Source organism: Chelonia mydas, chromosome 8, assembly GCF_015237465.2.
Source record: "Chelonia mydas isolate rCheMyd1 chromosome 8, rCheMyd1.pri.v2, whole genome shotgun sequence".
Classification (NCBI taxonomy): domain Eukaryota; kingdom Metazoa; phylum Chordata; order Testudines; family Cheloniidae; genus Chelonia; species Chelonia mydas.
Window position 1 is genome coordinate 19,865,388 of NC_057854.1, and position 14,457 is coordinate 19,879,844.

The window sequence follows — 14,457 nt, forward strand, 5'->3', positions numbered from 1 at the left end:
TGTACAGACTCTGCCAAAAGTGCTTTATTAGCAGGTTACAAAGTCTCATAGACTGGAATTTCTGCAGTAAATTGCATTCAGGCCAAGCTCACAAATCATTAGCCATGCAATCTTGTTTATGCTGCTAGTACTTGGAGTTTGGCCTATTACAAAATCAAAATAGCAAGGCTGAATGGTTCTAAGCAAAAAACCTAATGAGTGAATAAGTGGGTAGGCTGGAGGGATGCTCATTTAATGTAAACATGGCCAGAGCAGAGCATGTGAACAATCTTTTTAAGGTGGAAACCCCACTGAATAGCCAGAGAGAGACAACTATTACTGGAGTCCAAATCTGCTAATCAGATCAATTTTGGGAGTTCTCACTGGCAGATTTGTGAGGCACAGGGAACCTACTTACTGGAAGAAATTGGGGCAGGAGAATACCTAGAGGGAAATTCCTCTTAACTGAGCAAAGATGTTGAGCAATCAACCAAATATATGATGGTAAAAGTACAACTACACTGGAGAGCAGTACAGTGATCCACAGACTGCCACAGTTCAGCAAAGTCCATCCTGGAGGGTCCACCTAATGAGATTTTTTGAGAACCAAGCATTGGGGGGCTGGTTTGTTAGGAAGGTAGGGAGGAGATCTGGGAAAGGATATTTCACTTCCGGATGGCTCCTAAGATGAAACAGCCTGCTGGAGAAGAGTGTTCTGATTATAGAGGAATCCATCCCACAAGGGGATTGTGTGGAGCTTGACAAATAATACACGGAATAATTCACAAATGCTTTTTACAATAAACAGGGTGAGCTGCATCTTCTACCCTGTAGGTTTGTATTATCTATTGCTGATGGACTCACACAATCATCAGTTTATTTGTGCAAGGTCAGACTGATGATCGGTTTCAATTAATGAGATCATTGTGACTAAAAATGCATGCCCCTGTACCTGTCTTTACTATTAGCCTAGTCTCCTATGCCCCCGTTTGCCTGCTTATTCACCAGTTGTATATTGTCACAATCCTATATTATGAGTGACACAGATATAGCCATTTACTGCAAAGTCTTTGGGAGAATACACTGTATTAAGTTTATAGGATCATAGAATCAGAGGGTTAGAGGAGACCACAAGGGTGATCTAGTCTAACCCCCTGCCAAGATGCAGCATTTGTTGTATCTAAACCATGTGTATCATTGTGGGCCAGGGATTTAATGCATTTCCTTGGGGGAGGGTGACCATAGCCCCTCCAAGCACTAAGAACATTGGAGGCTAGTTAGGCAAATTCAGTCAGGTTGTAACACCTCCAGAGAAGTACCACCACATGGAGAAGCTCACGTATACTAGGCCAATTAGGATTCCCCAGGCACCAACAGCAAAGATAAATATTGGATAAATAGCCTGAGTTTAAACTGACTCAGGACTTTCTTTCTGATCCAGCAAAAAGAGAGGACCTTCTGTCTGAGGGGGGTCCCAATCCTTCCTGGGAAGAGTTGGAAGGACTTTGTCCTATTGAGGCCCCATCAGACAGATGGATAAGCTTCTAGCATGCATGCAGGTTCTTTTATAATTTTTATGTTTTCTCTGTAATGCTTTCACCTTAAGAATAACTGCACTTGCTTATAAAAAGCAATGTGGTAACTCATAACTGCTGGCAAATATGCTGTTCACAAGCCTTTGAAGAGAAAGCGAAGTGCAGACACTGGCCTGTTTAGGCAGTCTGACTTGCTGGGAATACCACAGGGTAGGCAGGGAAATGTGCAGCCTGGAAAAACCCCAGTCAGGAGAGAGGGACACACAGGTCTCTGTCCAAGAGAAGAGCTAGAGTGGTGCCCACAAGGGCTCACAGAGGGGGAACACAGGTGCAGTTGCCTTGAACTATGACAATGAGCTCTCTGGGACAGGGATTATCTTTGTGTTACTTCTTTGCACAACGCCAAGTACAACGGGGCCCTGATCCCTGATTGGGCTCATTAGGTGCAACCATAATAGAAATCATAATACAAATTGATAAACATTTGATACACTGTAGCATAAATACTTATTCTTCTGGGACTCAGCACCAGGAAGCATGTTAAGCTATACAGTATTTTCCTGTTGAAAAGTTTTCACCGAATCAGGGAGAAGAACTAACAGTAACACACCTGTGACTCTGGTGACCAATCACACACAACAAAGAGTCAAAGTGTACAGTTCCACAACCAATTCATAGACTGAAATTTGTTTGTATAAATTATTCAGTAAACACTCCTGAATACCCAATGACTTTGTGGTAAGCAGGACTGGGTCATGAGTGAGTCACAAGAAGCGATAAAGGCTATATCAATCAGATAATTTATTCACAAAAAAATAGTTTGACCAGCTCTAGGACAGTCTCTCATAAGCTCCGGCTAACTTTGCAGAATCCAGGAAATCACCAAGGAAACGCTAAATGACATGATTGGCTAATAGCAAACGAGCCATTGCAGCACTGTTCACGTGGATGGAGCTGCACTACCTCTCTGCAGTTTTGTGATCAGTGCAAACCATATACAGCCTCATGTTACTTTCAGTGGTAACTGCATAGAAGTACACACTCTCCTCAACAAAAAATAATTTGGAAATTCTGGCATGTGTGTTCTTGAATGACACATATCAGGCTGAGGGGTCAGAAGTCAGTTTAAACTACAAACATACCATCAGAAAACAGTCAGATCTAAAGGGAACTAGCTGCAATCATACAAAACCTTCCTTTCATTGCAGTGTGTGCCTGCACAGTGTGTTCCCATAGCAAGAGGACGTATTTGTTTCTTACACAAAGATAGTATACCTTTTTTACATTAGTGTATGTTGCATAAACAGTGAGTATGGACTGGAGCAAGTGAAAGGGACCATGTTCATATCAGATCATCAAGGAGTCAATATAGGATCTCTTATAAGTTCAACTTACAAAACATATATGCTAATTTTATACTATTTGCATAAAAATGACGGACCTTTTTGTTTAAAGGCCTGAGGGTTCCTGGTGTCCTTGGCGCACACAACAAATGTACCAGTCAGCCTGCAAACCATTACAGAATATTATACTGCCCTAGGTGACCACTTATTCTGCTGGGCCATACAGCCAGCCTGGTGTATTTTCGGTATTCTCGCTTCTAGGATTTTTATGCTTTTTTATGTCAGCTTTGAATCTCACTACTAACAATCCACCAGGCTTCATCTTTCACTCTTCAAACACAGAGACACGCAACTGCCTCTTAAGGATTCTGGGAAGTGTAGTCTAAGAGGAGAGTTCTTTAGTTAAGAAGTGCTACAACTAAAACTACCACTAATGGGTTGTCAAAACAATCTGGGCCAAATTCTGCTCTTCCTTATACTGGTGCAACCATTAAAGCAATAGCGCTACACAGCATTATTCCCATGTGTTTCAGGCAACAGGCACAATTGCTAAATAAATCACATGCACCTGGGAAGCCAACACTGAAATCCTGGCCTTTCAGTTCCAAAAACACAAGTCTACTATTTAAACTAAAGGAAAATTCCCTTGTCCTCCCTGTGGGCCCAACCACTAAACACACACGTCACACACACAGCCAGTACATTGCAACAGAGAGCACGACCAGGCCCAAAAATGCACATAAGACAACATTACATCACTACAGCATAAATCAAAATTAAAGGTCAGTTAGCATAAATGGGATGAGGGGAAAGAGATTTCAAATCCTTTAATGCACCAGAGCCTTGAATTGCTTTACACACTGTATAGCAACTGTGGTACCACAGCTCATCAGTTTCAAGCGTCAGGTAGAACAGCAGCACTAAGCATCTGAGGCAGACAGGCTTTGGAAATACTGGTCCCAAGAAATTCATTCCTTCAGGGAGCTAAAGGCATCAGTAGTGTGGACAGAAAGAGAAATGTTAACATGTTCTGGGCCCTAGTGTCCCGAGGAAAACGTGGCAAAAATTATACTCAAAAGGACAAGTGTACTAAACCTTCCTCCCACCTTCCATTCCAAAATTCCTGGTAATACACAGGCAGCAGAGAGCAAGAACCGGGGAGTATGCTATGACGGGGGAGTGTGGGCTGGAAGGAGAGAGAGAGGTCATAAATTGGGGCCTCGCAGGCAGCAGCAGTGAGCACTGAGGCATGAAGACAGGTTCCGTGGAGGTGATTAATGTTAGTGTCTGACCTGTGTGCATATGAGAAAGACAGAGAGAACATACAAGCTGCCCAAAGGTTACAGAGTTATGTGCTCCAATGGCATGGTGCTGTGGGCACAGCAGAGACTAACTAATCTATCACCAGCAGAACACTTGCTGCAGCAGGCCAGGTGGATGAATAAGCAGCCTGGGACCCATATCCTGAGTCAGAAGTGTCTACACATGCAGCATGGCAGATGATGAAGAGGGACGTACATTGACCTTTAAGAACGAAAAGAATCTTAACAATGGCTTTGGCCTACTGCTAGATGGACGTGGTAGAATTAGCAATAATGATGCAGAAAAGACAGAAATGTTCAATAAATATTTCTGTTCTGCACTTGGGAAAAAACAGAAGATGTAGTAATATCATATGATAATACTCTTTCCATTCCACTAGCTTCTCAGGAAGATGTTAAACAGCAGCTACTAAAGTTAGACATTTTTAAATCACCAGGTCCAGATAATGTGCATCCAAGAGCTCCAAAGAGCTAGCTGAGGAGATCACTGGACCGTTAATGTTGATTTTCAGTAAGTTTTGGAACACTTGGCTGCTCCAGAAGACTAGAAGAAAGTTAGTGTTGTGCCAATATTTAAAAAGGGTAAACAGGATGACCGAGGTAATTGTAGGCCTGTCCGTCTGACACTGATTCCAGGCAAGATAATGTAGCAGCTGATATGGAATTTGATTAATAAAGAATTAAATGCCAATCAACATGGTTTATGGAAAATAGATCCTGTCAAACTAACTTGATATATTTTTTGATGAGATTACAAGTTTGGTTGATAAAGGCAAAACTGTTGATATAATATAATTAGACTTCTATAAGGTATTTGATGTGGTACCACACAACACATTGATTAAAAAAAACCCTAGAATGAGATAAAATTAACGTGGCACACATTCAGTGAATTAAAAGCTGGCTAACTGATAGGTTTCAGAATCTGATTGTAAATCGGGAATCATTATTGGGCAGAGTGTTTCTACTAGGATCCTTTAGAGATTAGTTCTTGGCCCTATGCTATTTAACATTTGTATCAATGCCCTGGAAGGAAACATAAAATCATCACTGATAAAGTCTGCAGATGACACAAAAATTGGGGAGTGGTAAATAGTGAAGAGTAGAGGTCACTGATACAGAGTGATTGGGGTTACTTGGTAAGCTGGGTGCAAGGCAACAGTTTGAATTTTAATATGGCAAAATGTAAATGTACACATCTAGGAACAAAGAATGTAAGCCATACTTACGATGGGGGACTCCACCCAGAGAAGCAGTAACTCTGAAAAGATTTGGGGGTCATCAGTTGAACAAGAGCTCCCAGGGCACTGCTGTTGCCAAAAGGTCGAATGAGATCTTTGGATACAAAAAGAGGGAAATTTTGAGTGAATAGAGAGAATATTTTGCCTCTGTATTTGGAACTGGTGCAACCACTGCTGGAATACCATGTCCAGTTCTGGTGTCCACAATTCAAGAAGGATGTTGATGAAAGATTAGAAAACCTGCCTTATAGTGATATACTCAAGCTCAATCTATTTTGCTTAGCAAAGAGAAGGTTAAGGGGTGATTTGATTAGAGCCTATAAGTACCGACATGGGGAACAAATATTTGATAATCGGCTCTTCAATCTAGCAGAAAAAAGTATAACACAATCCAATACCTGAAAGTTGAACCTAACAAATTCAGACAGGAAATAAGGTGTACATTTTTAACAGTGAGGGTAATTAACCACTGGAACAATTTATCAAGGGTTGTGGTGGATTCTCCATTGCTGGCAATTTTAAAATCAAGACTGGATGTGCATCTAAAGGATCTGCTCTAGGATTTATTTTTGGGACATTCTAGGGCCTGTACGATACAGGAGGTCAGATGAGATGACCAAAATGGTCCCTTCTGGCCTTAGAATCTATGACTATGATCCCAGGGCTGACGCTCAAATAAAGGCACTGAGAGGCCAAGTCATCCTTGCACCTTCGCTCAGCTTCGCACAGGGATGGAGGTGGAGGAGTAAAGATGGCTTCATGTATCCCCTATGCTGGGACTGCTGAAGGCTAGTATGGCACACAAAACAAGTTAGAGCACCACTGACTTGCATTTCAGGCGCACTGGCCACAAGGGTCATTCTGGCAGCTGGAAATAGTTGGAGCATAGTACACAGCCATTCCCAAAAATATCCCTGGCATGCAACCTGCTCCAGGGTTTCCTACTGCAGGAGAGGAGTTGCTGTAGAGTTGGCAGTGCTGGCTTTGCACCAGCTCTGGATTCCCCCATACATTGAAGGAATTCCCCCCCACCCATGAGGGCAGGGAAGAAGGTACTACAGGGCTTTACTGCCTAAAAGAGACAGCACAAGAAATATTTTTTCTCTCAGCCTTACAAGCTGAGGTACATATGAGCCTTATTGATCAGGTCTGTGCTGCACAGGTATCAACACAATGCTCACTAACCTCCCAAAGTCTCTGCACTGGATTCTCTGCTGAACTTGGGATGGATTCCCTTTGAGGCTCTCGTTTTGGTTGTTGTCAAGTCCTGGTCAGGAACCAGGAGGAGAAGTCCCCAGAATGTAACACAGCGCATTTTATAACCTCTTGAAGCTGCTTTCACTTGTGACCACTGCAGCCATTCAACCTGCTTACATACCCCTGCCTCCTTGCTGTGTTTATGCAGGTTCCCCGCACATCAGCAGCCCAACCCCGGGCTGACTATGCAGAGCCAAGGTGGGGGACACATCAGTGCTGTCACTTCTCTGTATGTACATTGCTCTCTTTCAGGGCATTATGGCTTTTGTTGCACTTTTTTGTCATTTCTTCTACCCTGCGCCATGATATCTGAACACTTTATATTAAAGGATGGATTCTTACGTGCCATTTATACCTCTGTGACAAAGTTAATACTATGATTGTTAAGCAGAATGAAGTATTGATTGGTTTGGTTTTTTTAAAATGACTTGAAACTAAGATATGATTCTGCCTTAAAGCAAAAATCTGGCCTCTCTATTTCATTGCTAGGGAGACAGAGGGAGAGAGAGATTCCTGCAGAGATTATTGTATTTGTAAGAGTGTTTTTTTTCCTCTTTGCACATGAACAGTCCATGTGAGACTAAGTACTTTCCATGTGACTAGCTCATTCCCATGCTTGTAGTGTAACAGGGCATTTAAAGCAACAACAGGCAAGGTCAGCGGCTATTTGTTGATGCTAACATGAGAACAAACACTGCAGAAAAGATTAGCATTATAAAAATACATATATGTTGCCCAAGTGAGAGTGTCTGCTCCTTTCTAAAGAAGCATGCCCGGGATTGGTGATAACTCTCTTCCTCTCTCTCTCTCTAATGCCAGAGAGGTAAGGAAGGCCTATTGGTGTTGTAATGAAAGAAAGTATCAGCTGAGTCACCATGCCAGTGAGGTACCACAGGGCACTTGACTGCATAACCAACACCACTCAGAGAGGGATGTGTGCTCTTGCACATAATTTCCTGCTTCCTTGACAGCTGCAGCGTATGCTGCTGCCTCAGAGCTGCAGTCCCGTCTATGCTGCTCCTTTAAAGCAGTACAGCACCACCACTGAGCAGAAAGTATCCTGTGGCATTGCTTTCCCAGAATGCTCTCTGATGTCAGAATGGGCTTTCACCTACTCCACCCAGTTCTTTGGTTTGAATGGCAGCTCTACCAGGGCTTTACCCATGTAGCTCCACGCATTCATGAAACTTGAAGTGGGTGCGTCATAGAGTTAATGGTCCATGTGTCAAGTTGAGAATTTTCTAAAATGAACTAAATTATTTAACTGAACTAATATTTGATAAGGTTCCACACTGCAAATAAAGATGGGCCAAAATATGAGGGGCTCAGATCTGGTTATGGATACTATCAATAGAGGCACTGTATTTTTTTTCCTGACACTCAATAGCATTTTGTATCTCAAATCTCAGCAGGCTACAGCACCGGAATAGCAGATATCTCAGAACTACCATCCTGGAAGACGGGACTAGCACTAGATTTAAACTTCCCAGGCTCAGATGGGAGGAGTGTGTTTGAGGCTAATCTTGAGCATCTGCCAGTTTTACCTCTGTATTAGATGCTGCTAGAATGGCGGTACTTATAAGACAGAACTTCACTCCCAGGCTCTGATTCTTGGGCTCTTTGACCCCAGCTGGTAAAGCCCACTGTGAGATATCACTTGGTACATGAGCTCTGTAGTTTTAAAGTGCCGGTGACAGAAGCTGTACTGACAGATTACAGCCCTATTTATCCACAGAGCAAGTACATCATGGGCAGCAAGGAATGGAAGCTTCCTACGTAGATCCTTCTGCCTCAGTTCTGAATGGGAAGGAACACCTTTAGGGACGAGAAGGAAATTCAGTCTCTATGACCCATTTGGTCCTTGGTTTCAAGTTTGACATTTCCAGGCTGCTATTATTACAGCTCCAAAGAATCATTCCACAGGTGGAATGTGCTTTTCATTCCTTCTAGACATGTACTTTAAGTGATAGCACTGACGCTATTTACAGCTACTTCCGTCCATTTATCACAGGAAGGGACTCGGATGTGGGCCACAAATACTTATGATTTTGGTGCAACTGTGAGGAAGTTCTCAGGTGACCAGTTCCAGCACAGTCATTCCAGAGAAGAGAAAAATGATGAGGAGGGGGGAAGACAAAAATGCTTATGCTAATGCTCCCATCTTTGGTAGCCTGTATGGATTTTAGAGTGTCAATAAAAGAGGGGGGCTGATCATGCTGGTTAGAGCAAAGCATGTGTGGGCAGGCACTGTTCAAGCTTCCTCTATCAGAAGGTGCTCCAGTGATTAAAGTATTTAGGGTACATCTATGTCTTCAATGAAGAAAAAGACGTGTCCTTGACTTGGACTGGCAAACCTTTGTTAGCTAACTCTGGTTAAAACAGTAGTAAAGACACAACAACTCAGTTTTTCACTTGGGTTAGCAGTTCGAATTAAAGACTATGGGGAGCCTGGGGTTGAATTCAAGCTGTTAAATTGAGATAAAGACTGAGCTGCCATGTTTTCATGCTCACCTTTTATCTGCAGTGAAGCACATACCATCAGACCCCACAGCAATGGTAGATCCTGATCTGCAGCATCTCCACGCTTCAATTAATTAGTAGTCTAACATACAGTAACACTGGTGGACCAGAGTACTAAAACCTCAGCCACGAGTATGCTGGCTGACACCCAAACAGAACAACCTGACCAGGCCAATGACCTGATTTAGGTTCAGCCTCTTCTTGATGCACAGGTGCACTAAAGTCAAGATTGTATCGACTATTAGCACATTCTGGAAGGTGTCATGGTCCAATAGTGCAAAGAGAGACACATGTCCTGAGGAGACCCACACGGCTATCACGAGGGAAGGAACTTGGTTTGGCTGCAAAGATGGTGATGAATGACTCATGTTACTGAGATTTAATGGGGTAGGAAACGGACAGTAATTCACACATCAAATCATTGCAGGTGTGAACAGATGAGATACTAAATCCTGGTAATTCTTCCTTCTATGTGAACCAAGCATGAGGTCAGGGAGTAGTCATCCCTCATGCTTATAAGAAAGGTGCCCAAAATTGATTCTCAGTGCATGTAAAATACTGGAAAAAGATGACAGGCTGCCCTTAGTCTTCCAGGCTTTTGATTCCCTAGGGTGCCTACAATGACACATTAGACTAAAATGAGCCTCTATTATCTATCAGGGCGCAGGCCAAGCTGACTGCATCTTCTTTGGGCTGCTTTTGCAATAGGATCTGCTAGACAGCTGTAGAAAGTTCACCTACAACGGGCTGCTGTGTTTCACAGCTGTGTTGAAATCTATTTGTGCCTTTTAGCATACGGAGTAAAATCGAAACCAATGAAGAAGTTAAAGTGTAGGATGAGGAAGAACCTGGATGTGATCCTTGAACACAGCGGCTGCGGCTGGGGAAAGGTGACATTATCTGGCAAACACATAGCAAAATGAGTGGCAGTTGAAAGGCAGGATTTTGATAGACGCTAATTATTAAACTGTAATTAGCACAAAGAGCAGCAATCTGTTGATCTCCCCTCTTTTACCTCATGACACTGTATCCTGTCAGCTGATGCATCTGAGGGGAAAAAACGGCTGACAGGTTACTTTGTATCTCAGGAATACAGGCTGAAAAAGATACAGCACATCCCCAAATCAGAGAGCAGGTGTGCTGGAGGGAGAAGAGAGTGCTTTAGCAAAATGAGCAGGAAATGGGGAAAAGCCAGGGATGTGCCAAGACTGAGAAAGAGAGGCCAAGATACAGAAGCCTGGATTCACCCCTGCACTGGGCTTCCCTAACTTACATCCTATCCGCCATGGCCTTATATGCATTGCAGAAACTGGGGCACAGCCAGGACCTAAGGACCCACAACTCCAGTGCAGACTCTTTGAAAATCAGGCCCTCAGTGTCTGAAGCTGGGCACCCAGAATTTGTAGCACTTTAGAAAATATGGACCTTAGTATGTTAGTAGCAAAACAAGGATGAAAATGTTGAGGGGGTAGGGTTATGCTGCTGAAAGGAGTAAGCCCCAGTCCTACCCACACACTCTCAAAACTCACCTCGGGTTGAGAGGGACATGGAAACTGTCATTGCACTGAAGGAGAGGTCAACCTGTAGTGAATCTAAAATTAACTGCTATATATTAACCCAGCTATAGCAGGCAGCCATGAATCCGTGACAAGAAAATGAACCCAAACAAAGCTTTGGAATATTTTTGACTGCCAGATAATCAGGCCTGAGCTTGGAGTAGTGAAGTATCCTATCCTTCCTTCCTGGTTTCTAGCAAGTAATCATTGATTAGTAAGGACTCTGTGCTGAAACCACTTCTATAAACATTTACTCAGCAAAATAAAATGATCATTCTTTCTGGCTGGCAACACTTCTGTCCAATGATTTGTTCACAGTTTGTTGTTGTTATCTTTTATTGAAACATACCGACAAGATTCTACACTAGCCTGAAACTGAGGGAGAAAAATTAAGAACTGATCATTCGGGTGGATGTGAGCATACAGAACTGTTAAATATATTACAACAAACTTCCTGTAGGAAGCAGAAAGCTGAGGTTGGATGAAGTAACTATCCCTTATTGGGGGCAGCAGGGAGGTGGGGAGAGCTAAAACCTCACCATGCCCATTCAAATTCTTGGGGAAAACAAAAATCAAAACAAAAAAACCCAACCTTTTTTTAGTGACAATACCTAAAAACAGGAAGAACAATGCTCTTCCTTGGTTATTACTGTCACTGGGCTTTACATTAGATCAGGGGTGCCCAACCTATGGCCTGCGGGCCACACATGGCCCACCAGAGCATTTCATAAGGCCTGCAGCATGCTTCAACACAATACGCTAATGGCCGATTCATTAGCATTTTGTTGTCATGTTTACATCATTTTAGTTTACACAAAAGTGTGTAAACAGCCAATACTGTTCATAGAAACAACTTATTTAAATACATACTAAATAAGCTGAACTTAAAATATAAATCAGTTCAGGTGACTTTAAACCATATTAAAATATATAGAAGCTGTTTGGCCCACACATGGCTCTGCTTATGTTTATGAGGCCCTGATATGTGTAGTAAGTTTGGGCACCACTGCATTAGATCATTAACTGAATCTGTTTAAGTTCCAGAGCTAACAATGGTCACACAACTCCCATTAACATCAATGGGAATTTCAGTGTAGATCAAAGGCGGTATATTACCCTAAATGTAGCACATGAGGGTACAGAGTCAAGTGTAGATTCCTTTGCAAACATTTTTATGTTACCTTAAGAAATCCAACTACAATGAGCATAGATACCTGTAATCATGTCAACTTCATGGTGCCCCTTACTTCTGTATCTCCCATGTCTAGCAATAAAACTGTAATCTGTGTTTGTAAACACCACATGATGGCTGATCTCTGTTATTGTGACCTTTTTCTTCATGAGTAATCCCATCTGCCCTGATGAGTGGAGATAACTGCTAGATCAGATTAGCTCTCACATATTATATTGCACATCTCTTGGATATTTTTTCCACTTCTATTGTCCTGAAGGACTGACTTAAAGTGCTCAGCACAACAGTTGTGGAGAGTTTTACACACTCGGAATGTCTGAGGCATGGAAAATTCCAAAGACTGTCATAGCTGTAACAAAGTGTTAATTCAGTCATTGTGATGTGGCAATTGAATTCCTTATCTCTAGTTGTCTTCAGTTGCCTTATTGAACTGAGTGTTTTAAACTGGAGCCAGCAGACTGAAAATTCAGTAAGCCAGCTGCAGATTCTGTAGAGAGACAAAATGCCCAGAAGAGAAACACGTGAAGGCAAGAACATCTCTAATTATTATGGAACTGACTTATTACACCAGGGAAACACCATGGTACCTGTCACCAATCCAGCCAAGACTGGGAGATATCAAAAGAGCTGCATGATGACCTATGTGAAATGAGTGGGTGTCAGCTCTCCCCACACTGCCTCGCAGATATGCCTCCACCCTGATCTGAACAGACCACCTTTTGCGATGAGCGGTAGCTCCATACCTGTTCATTACTTGGCTTCTTGGTTGAGCCTGTCAAAAGAATGAGGGCTTTTGTCATATGAGCACTTTTGTGCTAGAAACTGGACCAAGATTTAACATGTCAGATGCACCGAACAGCCAACAGACAGTGATAACTTTTGGTCCTTACTGACCAAGATTCACACTGGTCAAGTCTGGTGGACTTTCTGCCACCAGAAACACTCCTCCAGGGTCTGGGCTGGCAGAAGTTGTTGCACTTGCTGGATGAGTTTAGCACTAAATGTTTATATTACCTTTTAACCTAATTGCTATGGTGGTTGAAATTCACTTAGATATAGGCTGAAAAATACATCCTGGCCTTTTTCTCTGTTTGTCCTGTTCACTTCGAGACTGCACCTCATTTAACTCTGCTCTGAAAAGGCCGCAGATAAGACTGGCTGATGTAAAAAGAGACCCACTGTTTTGGCAGCCAAAAGCAAATTCCCAAATATTTACAGTATCTGCAAACAGGTCAATTACATATACAATATCATGAATAGAATAGCATGGGCCATTGGGTCTACTAGATGAGATGTTCATGGCAGTGGGACCCGTTCCCGTCTGCTGTTAATTTAGCACACTGGATGCCTCTCTTAAAGTGACTGAAATAGAAATAGTCAGCAGAAGTCAATGGCACTTTTGAAAATGAAATGGCAGCCAATTAATCACGAGTTACATAATAATATGTTGTCCTTCTCTAGGATCGTCTGTCCACAGGTCACAACACACCTTACAAACAGTAAGCTAACTAAGTCGCACAACCTCATATGAAGTAAAGAAGTATTGTCATCTCCATTTCACAAATGGGGAAATTGGCACCAAGAGTGAAATCCAAGCCGCAATGAAGTCAACAGCAGGCAGGATTTCACCCTGAGAGTTTTAAATGACTTTCCCATGTTCTTAACACTGAGAGTCTATGGCACAGCCCGGATAAGAACCCCAATCTCCTGACTTCTAGTTTTATGCTGTAATCACAAGGCCAGCAATGACCCCATCATGATATCAGCTGGTCCCTTTTCTTTTGAGGATATTATTTTTCCTGACCACACAAGATTGAAAATACAAGTATGCCTAACCCAAAACATTCATTCACAAGCACAATGAGGAAAACAACGTTTCTCACTGGTTGCTTTGTTTCTTTTCTCATGTGCCCTTGGAAATTCCCAAAGGCAATGTGATAATCACTGCAGGAAAAACTAATAGCCTCTTTTGCTTTCAAAGCTCACTCAACAGTTTGAGTCTCTCTCAAGCTTTCACTAAACCCTCTTTGACCTGCCTCATCCTGTTTGTTTGTACATGATACCCCAGGAACTACCAGGGGCATTTCAAACTCACTGGCAACCTGTGTTGTGGCTTTCTTTTACCTGAAGGCTTCAGAAAGGCTTGTTCTCCGGCCTCACAAGGTCAGCCGAGCTGAGAGCCTGCATAGTGAACAGGTTTTGATTGGTGTTCCCCAATCTTCTGAAACTGGTGCAAACCCAATGACTTGATATAAAAAGGAGCAGGAAAAAGAATGCATTGACAGTACCAGTCTACACTGCACCTGAATTTACAATACCCAATGAAAGCATTCAATAAGGAAGTATACTACATCTGGCACCTGGTGAAAATGTTCAATGAATATACAGTACATGGGGATGTTCCCTTCAGAGTAATTTAAGAGGAGGCAATTTTTTAGGTGAAGGAAAAGAACACCTGCCACAGGAACAAACCTTGCTCATAAATAGATGGCTCACACAGTGGAGTGCGTGT

General features: G+C 42.5%; 1 protein-coding gene across 5 annotated transcripts in view; it reads right to left on the reverse strand.

Moving 5' to 3' along the window:
- The window catches only part of CPEB4 (cytoplasmic polyadenylation element binding protein 4), a 177,505-nt gene that overhangs the window by 94,592 nt on the left and 68,456 nt on the right, over window positions 1-14,457 (reverse strand). For 2 of the 5 annotated variants that reach the window (XM_043521145.1, XM_043521144.1), the window contains exon 3: window positions 5,409-5,514. The exons of the other annotated variants lie outside the window; for them this stretch is intronic. The gene's annotated coding sequence lies outside the window, so the exon portion shown is untranslated. The remainder of the gene's footprint in view (window positions 1-5,408; window positions 5,515-14,457) is intronic. 5 annotated transcript variants of the gene reach the window in all.